Raw genomic sequence first — 17430 nt, 5'->3', positions numbered from 1 at the left:
GGGGTGTTAGGTAACTCAGGTCTTTTACCTTTTCTAGTTTAGTAAAAATGGATTCTATTTTTCTAATCTGCCAATTCAATGGAAAAAGGGACTATATGAACTTTGTACCTGTTATACTGTGGCCTGCTTTTGATCAAAAAAAAAAAAAAGGCATAAAACAACCAAATAGTAAAATTCTAGATTAAAATATTCCAAGTACTATTTAACGTGATTTTGGGTATTTTGCAGAGATTCTTAACTACCATCATTAATAATATACTGATATTTGCTGGTGATATGATTCCAAAAGTACTTTATATTATTGTAACTATTTTTTTGAGAATCTATACAAAATCTTATTTTTTCCCTCTCTTTTACCATAATATTAATTCAGGAAATATCATATCAGTTATATTACAAAGACAATTTTGCTTAAGATACATTTTATAATAATTGAAGTTAAGCGGAAAATAGTCATATTGTGTAACTGCAATTAAATGAGAAACCAAAGTAGTCCTTGACACATTACCTTTAGAAGAAATTTGTCTATTTGAAAGATAGAAAAACCAAGAAACAACAAAAACCATGAAATTAAGCTAATCACACATATTATAATGTATGTATAAATATAGCAGACCTTTCTGTAAAAGTGCAAATAATTACTTCATTTATCTAATGCTCATTTAGGAGTTTTTTCCATCATCTCAGTATTTTTGCTTGACACTTATGTTTTATATGTATACAACAAAATCTCAACAAAAACATAACCAGGAATATAACATACTTATGAAGTGAGAAAATTAAAAATTGATAAATACTGACTAGTCTTAAGTCATAGAAAGATTAAACTTAATCCCCAAAGAACTGACACATTGGGCTTTTACAGTCCTAACATTAAGGTCTGAAAGATCCACACATTTCAGTGGTTACTTTTCATTTAAAACTGAAAAGAGAAAGATTGTATGAAGATAAGAAGTCAATTAGTATAGGAAAAGTGAGAATGGTTTGTAAAAAATCGTATGAATGCTTAGAAATAAAAAAACAAGTAGAATGATGATTTGGATTAGACTCAATACAATTTAGATGTAGTAGATACTGTCTCTCCATGGATAAAACTGGACGATTTTTTTGTGATACATGTGCCAATTTTGAAATATCCTAGCTAAAATATAGGCATAAACCTTTTTTTGGATGCTGCGACCACATTAAGAGCTTAAGGACAGATTGCAAAAATACTAGGTGATAAGCTGTAATTTATAGTAACCTTCTGAAATTCTTTCCAGATTTTGGCTAGCGGGCTCTCTTGCGGTTCCGAGAATTGTAGGTTGACTTGAGGCCTGTATGTGGGGGTCTTCTTGGGCCCTCCTTTAAAGGAGATTTGGCATTACAAAAATACCCTAAACTCAGCCAGCCCGTACAAAAGTGGAAATTCTTAGGAATTGCCTTAGGTAACAGTCCATTGTGAATGGTTAGAAAAACATTCAAGATTTTGGCAATTCCTCTGAGACGTCCCATGGTTTCTGAAGAGGTCAAAATGTGATTAAATGAAGTAGATGACTGATGTAGTTTCTAAAATAATGTGAGAAAGTAACACATTCCACCTATCTTTATCTAATACTTTCCAGCCATAAAAAGAAACAAGACATTACTGATAGAAATCAGATAGTAAACACAAGTCAGAATTTCACTAAAAATGGGACAGAATTAATGAGAACACTTTTGAGCTACTGGGGCACATTGACATGGCATAAAATATTCTCTGCTTGTCCCTCCTTGTCGCTCCTCCCCTTTCTTCCTCCTACTCTGCCGAGTTCACTTTCTGATTGCACGGACCAGGCTCTCATGCCTTCTGGCTTCTTGTTGGTTCAGATCCTGGGAGGTACCAGCAGAATATTAAAAGATAAAAGCAAAGAAGAGCTGCAGTATATACTTGCCTGGTTCTCTACCTGCCATGGCACATTGCTTTCTTTACCTGAGGTCAGGTTCTTCTTGGACGGCCCTCCTCAGCAGGACAGGTCTTTCTGTGACCTGATGACTCCATTTCCCCTCAAGTCAATGTGTGAAAGTAGCTTCCAGCTTAGCCTAAGTGACTCATTATCCTTTAACCTCGTCCACCCCACTGAAAAGGGTCAATTTAGTCAGCTCTCCTTTATTAAGCATACTCCTTCTGAGTGTGCTACTATATCCTGACAAGATCCTGACTGATTCACCTGCATTGAATTGTCACATGATCACATCACAAAATCCCAAAGCAGCAGATGATGGCGTGGGTGTGCAGAGAAGGGAACACCACGCACTGTTGGTGGGAATGCAAACTAGGACAGCCTCTTTGGAACCAAGTATGGAGATTTCTCGAAGAACTAAAAGTAGACCTACCATTCAATCCTGCAATCCCATTACTGATATCTACCCAACAGGAAAAGGACATTTTAACATAAGGACATTTGTATATGAGTGTTTATAGCAACACAATTCACGATCACAAAGATGTGAAAACAACCCAGTGCCCTTCAACATGTGAACGGATTAATAAATTGTGGAATATGTACACAATGGAATACGATTCAACGATAAAATGATGGAGATTTTGTAACTTTTGTAAAAACCTGGAGGGATTTGGAGAATATTTTTCTAAGCAAAGTATTACGAGAATGGAGAAACAAGCATCTTAGGTACTTAATACTAAACTGAAACAAGTAGATTAGCAACTACATGCTTGCATGAGTGAAAAACTCAATTAAACTTAGGCAGGGGGAGGAAGAGAAGGGGCTGGGTAAATTTGCACACAATGTACATTGCACAGGGATTTGGCACACTTCCAGGGTGAAGGACACAGCTATAACTCAGACTTCGACCTTACAAAGCAAAGTATGTTACCTAGTTGGATGTACCCTTATACTACGTAGTAATCTGAAATAAAATGAAGAATTGTCATGTGATCATCTTCATGTCTGAGAAGGACTAGTTGTGAGCCAACAAATATTGGATGCTTGTTGCACAATAGACAAAAACAAGGGTTTTTCCAACAAAAGTTAACATGAATAAACATCACCATTTTTAAATTTTAGTGGTTTATATTCATTATATTGGTGTGGAAAAATTCTCCCTTTCCTTAGTGTTCGTAAGTAGTATGCTTATAAATTAGATTGTCATAGTTACAAATTGCTATGGAGTATGCATTCTGGTTACCTTCAAGATTGTGTCTCTTAAGTAGAAAGTGGCAGTTACGATCTGCTGGGACAATCAGATAGTATCTGTTTTTGAACTTCAGGAAGATACAAAGGCGGGGAGGTTTTTCAGGGGCCATAGATGTGACATCTATTACATGGTCTCATATATCCTAACATGTTGTGCCTTGGGGAGCAGCTTACAATTTATGTGTTATTGTCACATTCTATAAGACTAGTAAGCCTGGAGCTTTTGATTTAAATATCATAGAATTAAGCAGTTATTTGAGAAAACAGACCTACAGATAAATAGATGGTAAAATACACATTAACTGCAGCATAGAATTACATAGTATATAATCACGCCTGTGGTTGTTTCAGGCCAAGCAATAATAGACTGGTGAGGTGTACATTAAGGACAAACTGTGTTATTCGAAGGCCCAAGGCTCAGAATGCACTCAGTGAGGAAAGAGGCTTACACGGTCTTCACTGTCAGGCTAGTGAAGACTTCATCCCTGTTCCCTGAAGATTTAACCTCTTACAGTGGGAAATGCCATGGATGTGGTACATTAGAATATCTAGCGCAGTGACAACATGTCCTATAGCTGTTTTAACAGCTATTTTATATTTTCTTTAGTAACAAAACTAACATGTTCTTTCTCTGATGTGATTTTTTTTTTGAGACAGAGTCTCCCTCTATTGCCATGGGTAGCATGCGTGGCATCCGAGCTCTCAGCAACCTCAAACTCTTGGGCTAAAGTGATTGATCTTTTGCCTCAGCCTCCTGAGTAGCGGGGACTACAGGCACCTGCCACAAAGCCCAGCTATTTTCTTTTTGTTTTTAGTAAAAATGGTGTCTCACTCTTGCTCAGCATCGTCTTGAACTTCTGAACTCAAGCAATCCACCCACCTCAGCCTCCCAGAGTGCTAGGATTCCAGGAGCAAGCCACCATCCCCTTTCTAATGTGATTTTAAGTTCTAGTTCAGAGTTGCGATTTCGGGGCTGCCCCTAGCACTGGTTCTTATGTTGACACCTGTTGTGGCAAAGAGGTTTTTAGGTGATGTCCCTGGTCTCTTCCTCTTGGTGTCCACATCATATCATCCCATCCTATGAGTGTGGGCAAAACCTGTGCCATGTTTCTAACCAAAGGATTTGAAAAACATGATAGCATTTTCTTCTCTTTATTATGAATCATTTTATAAGACTCCACCTTGGTATCAGATTGCTGATAGAAGCTGACCCTCTCCCTTGCATCGCTTTTTTAAAGCAAGGGAGAAGCCTATGGAAGGAGATTTCACATTGTGAGGAGGCCTAAGGAAAGGCTGCAGGCACAGGAATTTAGGCCATCCCGGAGCTGAGAAAAGCCTCTAGTTTACAGCCAACAAGAAGGAGGAGGCTTAGACTTATAGCCACGAGGAAATGAATTCTGCCAACAACCTGAGTGAACTTGGAAGTGGATCCATCATTTTTTAAGCCTCCCAATGAGAATGAGGCTCTGGTTGACCCATTGATTGCATTCTTGCAGAGGACCCAACAACTAAGCCTTTCCCACACCTACCCACAGAAACGGTGAGATAATAAATACGCTTTGTGTTAAGTGGCTGAGTTTGTGGTCATTTTCTAAACAGCATAAAAAACTGACACATATGCCCACTTGATTTATAAACACGGACTGAGTACCGTGAACCAAGTATTTTTTACAGTATGAAAGGAACTTCAGAAAAGATACATCCATGCCCTGAAGAGAGTTCTGATGAGCAATTTCTACAGACAAAATAAGTGGTTGACAAAAACAAACGGGTAAGATGCCGTCCTTTCCCACACAAGCGAGGAAAACTATTCACAGTGTCCAGTGGCTGTTCTACTTTAGGTGTGAGAACAGAACACACTTTACGGGAGATTTACAAAATAGAATTGCATTTTTTACCAAGCTCGATCTGTTAGCGTTTGCTGTTATATACATGTGCTTCTGCCATCCTGCCGTCTACGAGGGGGATTGCTATTCTCAGCCCTGTGAGGTTGTCTGTTGTTGTCATTATTTCCTGTAATATCAGGTAGAATGAAAATTTCACAAAACATGACAAAACTCAGCAATGTTAAAGAAAACCTGTGATTTGTCTTTGTGTTCATTCTCCACGAGCTTATAGTCTCAAAATCTGTATCAAAGCTATATCACACAGTGGGTCACAGTCTTAGGTGAAGTTTTCAACAAAGTTATAAGTGTCAGCTTTTTGAACAAAACAGATAGAAATAACAAATGAGACTAAGAGGGGCAGAAAGACAGGGAGTTAAACAGAGGGTGAAGATAGTACAGAGATTATTATTTTTAAAAAGTCAGGAAATGATATTTGAAAATTCTTTCTAGGTATGTTTTTTCCCCCCAATATGTGAGGCGTTAGGGATGTACATCAAAGTAACAAAGAGTAGCTAAATTCTGATGAAGCGCTTCTGCAGCAATAATTAATATGTGAGGCCACTGACACCAGAATTAATCTTGGAAACTATTCTCAAGGTGCTGGGGAAAATAAATGTGCCATGGGAGTGCCTTAGAGTGCTGCACTGACACCGTGGGGTCCTCTCATTGATCACTGCTGCTAGCAAAGAAGTGATCACTCACAAAGCAGACCTAATAACAGACTTCAAATAAGGAAGGATCCTTACTTCTATGTTTGGTAAGAGTCTGCATTTAATGAATAATATTTTTTCTGCCCCAAAGGTCAGAACGAGAAGCCTTCCTCTTTTCCTTTTGCTGGCCTATTGGCGGCCAGTTAATTCACTCTTATGAAATAGCCTCTTTAGGTATTGATTTATTCCAGATGTTAATATGTGCTTTTAAAAAAGTATAGAAGAGCCAAGTTTTAGTAATATTGCATGGTTACAGATGTCAGGGCATTGCAGATGGAAGGAGCTCTGCCCCGATCCAAACCCCCAAAGCAACTAAAAACTCCAGGAACACGTAGGCATAGCACACATGTTACACTGCATTTTAAGCAGTCATCTTGCTTCAGAAACAAGGTACTGAATGCATTCAGAAAGACCCTTTCATTGTGCTAACTTCATAATACAGATTTGATCTTCCTCAGATTGTCTCCAGCATAAACATACTGCCTGGTCAAGATGATGGCAGAATTATCGTGATCACTAGGCAGCGGTATTGTTATTGTCACAGATAAACACACTTATTTCCCCTTTGGGTTATTCCTGGCAAAGAATTTCTAGACAAACATATTGTTTTCTTTTGGATTGATTGTGATCTTATTTATTCCAGGTAATCTTATATGTATCCTCATAATTTTATAAAACTATATTTAATGCATATAAAAGTTTAAAAATATTTTAATAGAAAAGTTTAAAAGAAAGAGATGGCTAGTAAATGAGGTTTTTCTGGGCACAGACTAGAGATGTTACTGAAAAACATGTGGAGTCTATGCAAGAGAAGTAGACTAGATTGGTAGTTTCCATGTAGGTTGTGAGAACTAAGCATTATGTTGGGATCATGAAGGAATTCTATTCAAAAATAGAAACTTTGTTAGGTGAAACTTAAATAAATGCTTACAGACAGAAATGAGGTAATAGCATAGACCAAACAGATATTTATTTTGCTCTTTAATTCCAAATAAAGTTATTCCCCTCTGAGTTTTACATAGAACTTTGATTTAAATGTTTATTATCTGCAACAATTACCAAGTATGAAGATCAGAAGGCATCAAGTACAGAAAAATGTAGCAGCTAAGAGTTCAAGAGTGAGGTAGTGTGCAGGGTTCAGTGTCATACTGAAACTGTTCAAGTACAAGCTACACCTAACAAAGGATTCATTTTACCTGGAAACCCCAGCTTGCACATTTAGGCCTCTAGAGGGCCTTTTATGAAGGGATGAAATGATTTAATTAGTGAGACCCCAATGACAGAATCAATGTTGACAATGCAAGTTTACCACCATGAGAAAAATAGTAATGTCTGTGTACACGTGAGTGTATGTGTGCTTAAAGGAGTAGGAAGATTGTTTATTGATTTTTGTTCAACAAAATGTATCTAGAAAAAGAAAAAAATCAGGTTTATTTCAATAAAGGTAGCTGAAATAATAAATCAATTATGTAAATGTATTTCATTTTATTTTATTCTTTAAGAAATGGGATGCTGCTATGTTGTCCAGGCCAGAATTAAAGCCTGGGTTTAAGCAACACTCCCACCTCAGCCTCTCAAGTAGCTAGAGGTACAGAAGCTCTACTATGCCTCGCCTACGAGGCTATGTTTATTTTTTCTAATCACCTTTTTTAAATTTTTTCGCTCTTAAAGAAGATGAAGCAAATGATGTCTCAAAGGGATGGTTCAATGTACATTTGGGTATAGTAATTGCCCTCTTCCCTGACTTCAGCAACTATACTTAGATCAGCTTAGACGAACCACAGATTTCACACCATCAGTGGAAAGTCAGGAGAGAAGATTTTTCTGTTTGTGGTGGTGTTGTTAGGGAAGAGAGGCATGCCAATAAGTGGAAAGAAATATAGGAGCTGGGTCTTCTCTCTGCTGGACTGTTACAGGAACACAGAAGAATTGGGCCTTAAAGGCATGGGCAGTGGGGCTTAAATCTTCTGTCAACTGGCCAAGGAGGAAAGAGTTGTTGCATTATGTATGTATGTATGTATTTATAAATGCTTACTAATGTCACACAGGGCCTTTTCATGGCACAACTCTGAGACTATCCCACCGTATCCCTTTTCAGCAGGCCTCACCCTCCTTGGAAAAAAAATTAAAAAAAAATAAGATATGAAAGTAGTAATGAGTTTTGCTGTCCTTTAAACATTTGTCTCTTTTGGTGAAACATTTTCTCTACACCATTGTGGATAGAAACATTGTATTCATTCTCCACTGTATATTTGCATTAAAATGATCACATTTCACTAAAGATGGTAAGGCACATCTGTGATGAACATCGGCTGTGGAAAGCGTTCTAGATTCCAATTCCAGCTTCTCTATTTGTGTTGCCTCAGTCATGTTAATAAGCTTTGCTGAGAATCATCAAAAAGGAGCTGCAGTCAAATATTCCCTACGTGATTGAGTTGAGGATTATATGAGATAACATATGTAAGGCCAAAAACGGCCTAGTGCTAGTAAATGAGGGTGGGGAGAGGGTGCTAGTGTTACCTCACTAGAGGAACATGGGCATGAAGCCTCAGGTGGAGAGTTTTATGAGACTGAAGGATGTTTCCTGCACTCCAGACACAGCACCCTGGTGCTACTGACTCAAGGTCTTTAAATGATAGGTTAATTATATCCAATCACTCCCCCCCCCCAAATAACTTAAAAATGATAATGTTGAATCACAAACACAAACACCTGCAGTGATTCTCACATAGTCATCTGGGTGACTCACTGGGTTTGGGACAGGGAGCATGTAGGGAGCTGGAAATCACATCTGCTTATCTTGATCATCTAGCAATGTTGGCCAATTCCAAATACTTTCAGATTGACAACTTGTTCAACTGCAACAGCAATCCTGGGAGTAGGTATTATTACCGTCATTTTGAATGTGCAAGCACTGAGGCCAAGAGAGATTAAGTAGCTCTTAATGGTCGTGCTGGGATTTCACCAGTGTCTTGGATTCAGAGTCAGTGGGGGCCATGCACTTTGCCCTTGTTGAACTCTATTCTACACTTACGAAAAATAATGTGTGTTGGACAAATGGTGATGACATTCTCCGTAATGGATTATAAATAATCAAGGAATTGTCCCCATGACATTTCAACTATTAGTAAGAGACTTTTTCTTCTGACAATAAATAATTAACACACAATAGCCACCCCAAACCAATGATCAACCACGAGAACTGTAAACCTAGAGCCACATTTTCCCAAGGGCTGCTAAGACGGAATTTTTAGTTATTTTATCTTTATGCCAATGAAAACTGAGGTTGTCATGCTCAATTTTTATGATTTATGTTTTGGGATGGAAAAATTCAGTTCTACAGATTCCTTGGTAAATTTATATTACAATTGAGATCAGCATTACTGTTAACCTTTCCTTTGCCAGCAAATAGCAATTATAGGATAACTACAGGGTAATTCCAGGACTTTGTGCCTCTGAAGGCAAGAATAACTTGAACTGTTCTGACTGAAAATTTGAATTGGTTAACATATTCTTTCTGCAGATTAGAAATACATTTTAATGATTTATTTCACCTCCCTAACAGCATGATTTTCCTTTTTTAGAAGTCAAGTGAGTTCACGAATATAGAAAGTTTAGAACGCTAGTAAGAAGACTTGAAATAGACCAAGAAACATTTTCTTCATGGCTTAAATTAAGCATAAAACAAGATTCTCAGAAACATCCAATAATTGTATGATGATCAGAATGTTTTCTTCTTCAATGAAAGAATTCACTGCTTCTAGTTTTCTAAAACCATTCAAATTCTAGTTTGAATTAACAAAATTGTCAAATAAGCAAAACAGCAAAAATTAAAACAGAACTTTCTGAAGCACAATCTATTGCTTACCCTGTCTCAACCTCTTTTTAGTTTCTGACTCTACTTTCTTCACTTAATTGCTTTACTCCCCTTTCCTTACTTCCAAATGTTGACAATGGAGTTCAGGTATATGAACTTTATCTGCTTACTCTTTCTTTTCACTCTTTCGCAGAGAGAAAGGGCTCGGCCTTCTTTCTTTCTTCTTTGCCATTCTCCCCTTCATATCTACTTCTCTTTTGACCGTTATTCCACGCTTTCTCGTTCCTATTACTTTAACCAAAGTCTCTTCTCTTATCAACCGAACAAATTTCATTCCAATACCAGGTGGATCTCATGTTGTTTAGATGCTCTAGTACTGGTTTTACATAAGTTAGAGTTGGGGGGAAAAATAAACTACTCATTCACCTATTCTGTTGAAATGCTAGAGTTCAGAATAAGGCAATTATGGCAACGCATATCTTGTAAAAATTCTATGGATTTCTATTCACTCTTGATCATAAATACATACCCATTACCTAGGGCTTAACATTTCACTCCTTCTATAATGTCTTTATGTCTGCCTATTGTTACAGAAAATTTACATAGGTTTTTAAGATTCAAAATAATTTCACTTTTACTTCTTATACTCCATAATAAAACTGCTAACACTGTTGTTAAGCTACAACCTACGATAGTAAAGAAACACTATTAAGCAATATAATAAAGAAAATTCGAAAGTCAGGCAAAACAACCCGGTATATTTTAAATCTTACTTGTTCTTTAGATCCCCCGGGTGTGTTCAACAGACGTCTCCCTAAACAAGAAGAAATGTGACAACAATTAAAATGTGAAAACGATGCTACTAAAATACTGCTCATTTACGTGATGCGTGTTTATCTTACTTAGCTAGAAGAAAATGTCAAATTGCAACAAGAAGGGAAATTAGTTATATTTTGTCATTTCCCTTCATACTCACTGTTGTAGAAAGTAATTTAAAATGTTCCTTTTAAAGCAACAAGAAGGAAAACATGCTATATTTATTCTAGGATAAGAAATGATAGTTTTAAAATATTCAAGATTGTTCCCAATCAAAATTACATGTATATATAAAAAAGATAGAATCATCAAATATTATTAAGTAAAGACAAATTTATGCTGGAAAAGCCTATGAAAAATTCTTACAAAATGGAATATTTCTCGCATTATAAAGTTTTGTTAAGATTTAGTTCTTTGGTAACACATATAAATCCCACTGAGTTGTTTTCAATAATATCAGGGGATCTCTACAAAGAAAAGAAAAAAGAGAAATCTAAATTTAAAAATTGGGCTGATGAAGATGCTTGATAAAATTTTAATTAAAACTCTGTAAATTTATTATTAATATAATTTTTTATTAAGGTTGAGAAATATACAAGTCTGTGAGTGTTGTAATATTTCAGGAGTTTTGTAATTTAAAAGTAATTCTAAAAGCTGAGCAATCATATTGGCATTTTCTTGATTTTAATAAAATTGTTCACTTTTTTTCTCTTTTGGAAGAATAGAAATGGAGAAATTAATTTTAATTTTGACTTTATGTGAATCTTAGGCAGGTTGAGGTATTAATCCGCTTCTGAAAATTTCTAGAAAATGAGAAGTAATCTAGGGTGACATAGAGCAGATTGGGGGTTGCCTGCAGACATGGGTGGTGAAGGAAAGAGAGAGGCATTAAAGGGGTCAAAAATAAACTTTTGGAGTTGATAGATATGTTTATTATCTTGATTGTGCTGATCACTTTATAGATACATATATGTGTCCAAGCTCATTAAGTTGTATGTATTAACATGTAGATCATATGTTGATTATACCTTAATAAAAGTTCTAAAAAAAAGTGGAAATGTGAAACATGTATTTAATATAGAGCATAAAAAAATGGATAAAACATGGAAGAAATGAATGGGGGTTGGTACTGCTGCAATTTTTGTTGCTGTGTGATACCCAAGTTGAGGAGACCGTGATTGGGAGTGGAGGTGATATTTGGACCACCATGTTGGCAGTGGAGATGAAGCATGACAGAGGGACTCATGGTACAGTTAGTAGGTGCAGACAAAAGATTGTCTGTGAAGGTATGGCAGAGTAAGGAACTGAGGATGGCCTCTGGGTTTCTTGAGGGATGGTGCTGCTGTTTGTGAAATGGAAAATCTTGGGAAGGTGATAAGATTCGAAGGGAAGGGAAGAGATCCATTTGGATTTATCATACTTGAAATGCCTGAGAGATCACCAAATGGAAATATAAAGTTGGGCAAAGGTGTCTAGAATTCAGAGGAAAAGTTTGAGTTAGACAAATAATTTTGAGAATGACTAGCACTTCTCTAAGAGAGACAGGGGCTGCCATGGAATGGAGGCAAAAATCACTGAAGGGCAATAGATAAAAGAACTCAGAGTCAGGATCGTAGATGACTCAGCTACTTGGGTTTGCACATCCTTTACATGACCAGAATGAGGGGCAAAAGAAGAACTATGAGCCAGAAACTAATTTTAATTATTTCTTATATTTTGGGAGACTACTTTCTAATATTTGTGCTTAAATCTCTACAATGTAGGTAGAAAACAAAACAGTATTTCAGTAATTATTCTAATTTGCCTGCAGTTTTAACCTTAAAATTATCCTCAAAGGGGTGGCGCCTGTGGCTAAAAGGGGTAGGGCACCGGCCCCATATGCCGGAGGTGGTGGGTTCAAACCCAGCCCCAGCCAAAAACTGAAAAAAAAAAAAAAAAAAAAAAAAATTATCCTCAAAGACCTTTGGATGTCTAATTAATTATTTAAAAGGTATTTTTAATCAACTCACCTAAATTACACCTGTTAAAAAAAACTTGATGTATCTTTTGTTACATACATACTTTGTAAACGAAATTAGAAGTGATGTACAGCCATGTGCCACATAACATTTTGATCAACAGTGGACTGATTACATGATAATGATACCATCGGATTATAATGGAGCTAAAGATTATAAAGGAGCTGAAAATTTCCCATCACCTAGTGACCTGGGAGCTGCCATAATGTTGTGGTGTGACACGTTACAAACATGTTTGTTGTGATGCTGGTGCTAACAAACCTACCGTGCTGCCCGTCAAGCACATACAATTATGTATACTACATAATACTTGATAATAAATGACTGTGACTGGTTTATTTATTTACTATACTATACTTTTTACTGTTATTTTAACATGTGCTCCTTCTCATGAAAAAAAAAGTTAATGTAAAACAGCCTCAGGAAATTCATTCCTAAAGTATCCCAGAAGATATTGCTAAATCATAGGAGATGACAGTTTTTCAGGCCTGTTATTGCCTCTGAAGGCCTTCCAGTGGGACAAGATGTGGCAGTGGAAGACAGAGGTATAGGCGATCTTGACCCTGAGTAGGTTAGGCTATGTGTGTGTTCATGTCTTACTTTTTAACAACAAAAAAAGTTTTTAAAAGTACAGAAAAAATTAAAAAATTCAAAAGTAGATAAAAGCTTATAGAATAAGGATATAAAGAAAGAAAATACCTTTTGTATAGTTGTGAAATATGTTTATGTTTTAGCAATGTCTTAGCTCTTCACATTCACTCACCACTCACTCACTGACTTACCCAGAACAACTTTCAGTCCTGAAAACTAATTCATGGTATGTACCCTAAACAAATATACCACTTTTTATCTTTTATAAAATATTTTTACTGTACTTTTTCTATGTTTAGGTAGGGTTAGATACATAGACACTCACCAATGTGTCACACTGTCTACTGTTTTCAGTACAGCAATGTACTTTACAGGTTTGTAGGCCAGGAGGATTGGGCCACCATCCATGTTTGTGATAAGTATAGTCTATGATGTTCACGCATTGGCAAAATTGTATAATTATGTATTTCTCAGAATGTATCCTGTCATTAAGAGATGCACGGCTAATCAGAAGTTTACTAAAGTTTTCAAAGATGTCAATATAATTTGCAACTTGAACAAACTTTGCAACATGTACATGAAATGTGGAAAAACTGTGACATGATTTGCTGAAGGTAGCCCTAAAACGTAAACGGTGATGCTCTCAGATCAGCTGCTCTTACACGCTCGTGGAGCTCAATCACAGAAAGAGAGCAAAGAGTATTGGATTATAGCTTATTATTATAGAAAGGGAATAAAATAGAATATAAATGGTGTTTGTCAAGATAATGTTTAGCTGAAGAATAATCTATGGAAGACATGGTTTTGCAGTTTCCACAGGCTTTGTGCATTACTGACCTACTGGGAAGTCAACATCGCAATTTTCATTTCTTCATTTGTAAAATGGAAATTATACAAAAATCTCCACGGAATTTTGGTGGGAATAAATGGGATAACAAACATAAAAATACTGTGTCATGTATAATAGTATAGACTGCAGAGTGTGGTGCCCGTGGCTCAGTGGGTAGGGCGCCGGCCCCACGTAATGAGGGTGGCGGGTTCAAACCCGGCCCCGGCCAAACTGCAACAAAAAATAGCCGGGTGTTGTGGTGGGTGCCTGTGGCCCCAGCTACTCGGGAGGCTGAGGCAAGAGAATCATCTAAGCCCAAGAGCTGGAGGTTGCTGTGAGCTGTGACACCACAGCACTCTACTGAGGGCGATGAAATAAAACTCTGTCTCTAAATAATAATAATAATAAATATATATATATATATGCTGCAGAAATGACATCATCACAGCAATAATTATGGAGCATTATAGCTAAAAGTGGCACCTGATAATACTCAAAAGAAACATCAAGTAAACTGAATTTGGTTTGGGTACTGTATTTAATTAAATTTAGAATTTTCTAAGTCATTAGAAAGGGTCAGAAATGAATAACATCGAATCTTCATATACTGTTGAAATAAAATAAATGAAAGAAATTTAGATTACTTTTTTCTAGTCTTTTTTATACTTGGCATAGTTTGCTGAATATGACTTTTCTTGGCACACACAGTAAAAAAAGAACGATCTAAGACCTGTTCTTATTGCATTACTTTGATTGAAATACAATTCTGTTTTTTCCATCCTTCCCATTATCCTCTTAATTTTCTTGTAAATCTTATAACTTACTCTTTATTCTTTTCTCCATTTCTTATTTTGATATTGTACACTTTTTCATTATCTTATCTTTAACAAAATTAAATTATTAACCACCATTTATAACTGTTTTTTATTACTTTTAATAAAAATAATAAAAATTTTCATTTTTATAAAAATATTTTAATACTTACCTTTGGAAATTTAAAAAATACATTTAAAAAGAAAAAATAAAGACCTTTCATAATCTTATCACAACAGTAACTGCTGTTGACCATTTGGCCACTCAGTATCTTTTCTTTGCATTAATATTCATTTTATAAGGTTAGTCATGGTATTATGTTGTCTTGTTTTTTACTGACTTTTACACGACTCTTTAAAAATGATGTGAGTTGTTTCTCTGCATTTTTCCTAGTTATTTTAAATTTTAATTTTATGCATGAAAAATAATTTGTTAGACTTGTCAAGTAGGCTGTTGGTTCTATTATATAAGCAGCCTCGTGGTAAACATCCATAAGGCTACACATTTGTGTAAATCATGATTAATACTTGGGACGAATTGCTAGACTCAGTCAAGCCTATACATTAAATTATAAAAAGTATACTACCTATTGCCAAATAGACTCCAAAAAGGTAGTAACATTTAACGCTTCTAAAAGCAAGATATGAGAGTTCCTACTTCCACACACTGCTGATTAAATAAATATAAAATTGATTAAATTTATCAATTTTATAAGTAAAATTATATCTTTTCATGTTTTGATATGTTTTTCTTTTGTTACCAGTTGTGTTAATAGGTTTTCCTATTTTTGATTTGTTCTTTGGAATTTCTATAATACTCATACATGCATTTTGCCTACTTATCTATTTTAGTAGGACTTTTCTACAACTAATTGTAGTAACATTTTGCATATTAAGGATATTAACTCTATTTTTGGTGTTGCTTCAATTACCGGGGGGGTCCTCCTCATAAAATACTTTCCCAGGCCAAGTTCTTCAAGCGTTTTCCCTGAACGCTTTTCTAGTATTTTTATAGTTTCATGTCTTAAGTTTAAATCTATTATCCAGTGAAAATCAATTTCTCTAATGGTGAAAGGTGAGGGTCCAGTTTCGGTCTTCTTCAGCTGTTCACCCAGCAGCAGCCAGTTCACCCAGCACCATTTGTTAAATAGGGAATCCTTCACCCACTGAATGTTTTTGATAGGGTTATCAAAGATCAAATGATGAAAAAGAAAAAAAATAAAGGTGGTGCCTGTGGCTCTAAGGAGTAGGGCACCAGCACCATATACCAGAGGTGGTGGGTTCAAACCTGGTCCGGGCCAAAAAAAAAAAAAAAGATCAAATGATGATAAGTGCCTGGGTTCATCTCTTGGTTCTCTATTCTGTTCCATATATCTACGTCTCCATTTTTGTGCCAGTACCATGCTGTTTGTCACTATAGACTTATAGTATAGCTTGAAGTCTGGTAATATGATAGCTCCTGATTGGTTTTTATTTCTGAGTAATATATATTACTGATCAAACTAAAAAACTTCTGCACAGCCAAGAACACAGTAAGCAAAGCAAATAGACAGCCTTCAGAAAGGGAGAAGATATTTGCAGTTTATGTTTCCAACAAAATTCTGATAACTACAATCCACAGAGAACTCAAACTAATCAATAAGGAAAGAACAAATAACCCTATTTCTTTGTGGGCAAGAGAATTGAACAGAAACTTATCTGAAGAAGACAGGCACATGGCTTAACAAACACATGAAAAAATGTTCATCATTAATTACCAGAGCAATGAAAATAAAACCACTTTGAGATATTATCTAACTCAAGTAAGATTAGCCCAGATCACAAAGTCCCAAAACTACAGATGTTGGCATGGATGCAGAGAGAAGGGAACACTTATGCACTGCTGGTGGGATTGCAAGCTAATAGAGCCTTTTTGGAAAGAAGTTTGGAGAATACTCAAGGAACTAAAAGTAGACCTACCATTCATTCCTGCAATTCCCATACTAGGTATATATCCAGATGATAAAAAAAATCATTTTACAACAAAGACATTTGTGCCAGAATGTTTACTGTAGCCCCATTCAGAATTGTCAAGTCATGGAAGCAGCCCAAGTGGCCTTTGACCCATGAATGGCTTACCAATTGTAGTATATGCATACCATGGAATACTATGGAGCCACAAAAAGGATAGAGACTTTACATCTTTTATGTTTACATGGATGGAACTGAAACACATTCTTTTTAGTAAAGTATCTCAAGAATTGAAAAAAACTATCCACTGTACTCAATATTATTATAAAACCATATATAATAACCTATACATTAATGTGAATGACAAAACACAACTATACCCAGAAAGGAAGCGGGAATAGGAGAGAGAAGGAACAGGAGGGTGTAGGGTGGGAGGAGGGACAATATCTGGTGGGACATCACCTATTGTGTACAATGCAATGGTACTTTTTGAAACTACTAAGAATATAGTATAAAAGTCTTACCAGAACAAATAAGTAAGTGAGCTGATTCTTTTTTTTTTTTTGTAGAGACAGAGTCTCACTTTACCACTCTCAGTAGAGTGCTGTGACATCACAGGACTCACAGCAACCTCTAGCTCCTGGGCTTACATGATTCTCTTGCCTCAGCCTCCCGAGTAGCTGGGACTACAGGCGCCCGCCACAACGCCCGGCTATTTTTTGGTTGCAGTTTGGCCGGGGCTGGGTTTGAACCCGCCACCCTCGGTATATGGGGCTGGCGCCCTACTCACTGAGCCACAGTTAATCAGTTGGATGTAAGCATTCC

The 17430-nt window shown here is 36.3% G+C and overlaps 1 protein-coding gene across 28 annotated transcripts in view; it reads right to left on the bottom strand.

Annotated features, from left to right (window-relative positions):
- Positions 1-17430, bottom strand: part of PTPRD (protein tyrosine phosphatase receptor type D) — a 2247062-nt gene that overhangs the window by 678417 nt on the left and 1551215 nt on the right. For all 28 annotated transcript variants that reach the window (XM_053572732.1, XM_053572883.1, XM_053572736.1 and 25 more), the window contains exon 10: positions 10363-10403. The gene's annotated coding sequence lies outside the window, so the exon portion shown is untranslated. The remainder of the gene's footprint in view (positions 1-10362; positions 10404-17430) is intronic.

Source organism: Nycticebus coucang, chromosome 2 (genome assembly GCF_027406575.1).
Source record: "Nycticebus coucang isolate mNycCou1 chromosome 2, mNycCou1.pri, whole genome shotgun sequence".
Taxonomy (NCBI): Eukaryota; Metazoa; Chordata; class Mammalia; order Primates; family Lorisidae; genus Nycticebus; species Nycticebus coucang.
Note: the sequence above shows the minus strand (reverse complement) of the source record. Positions and strands in the feature narration are given on the sequence as shown.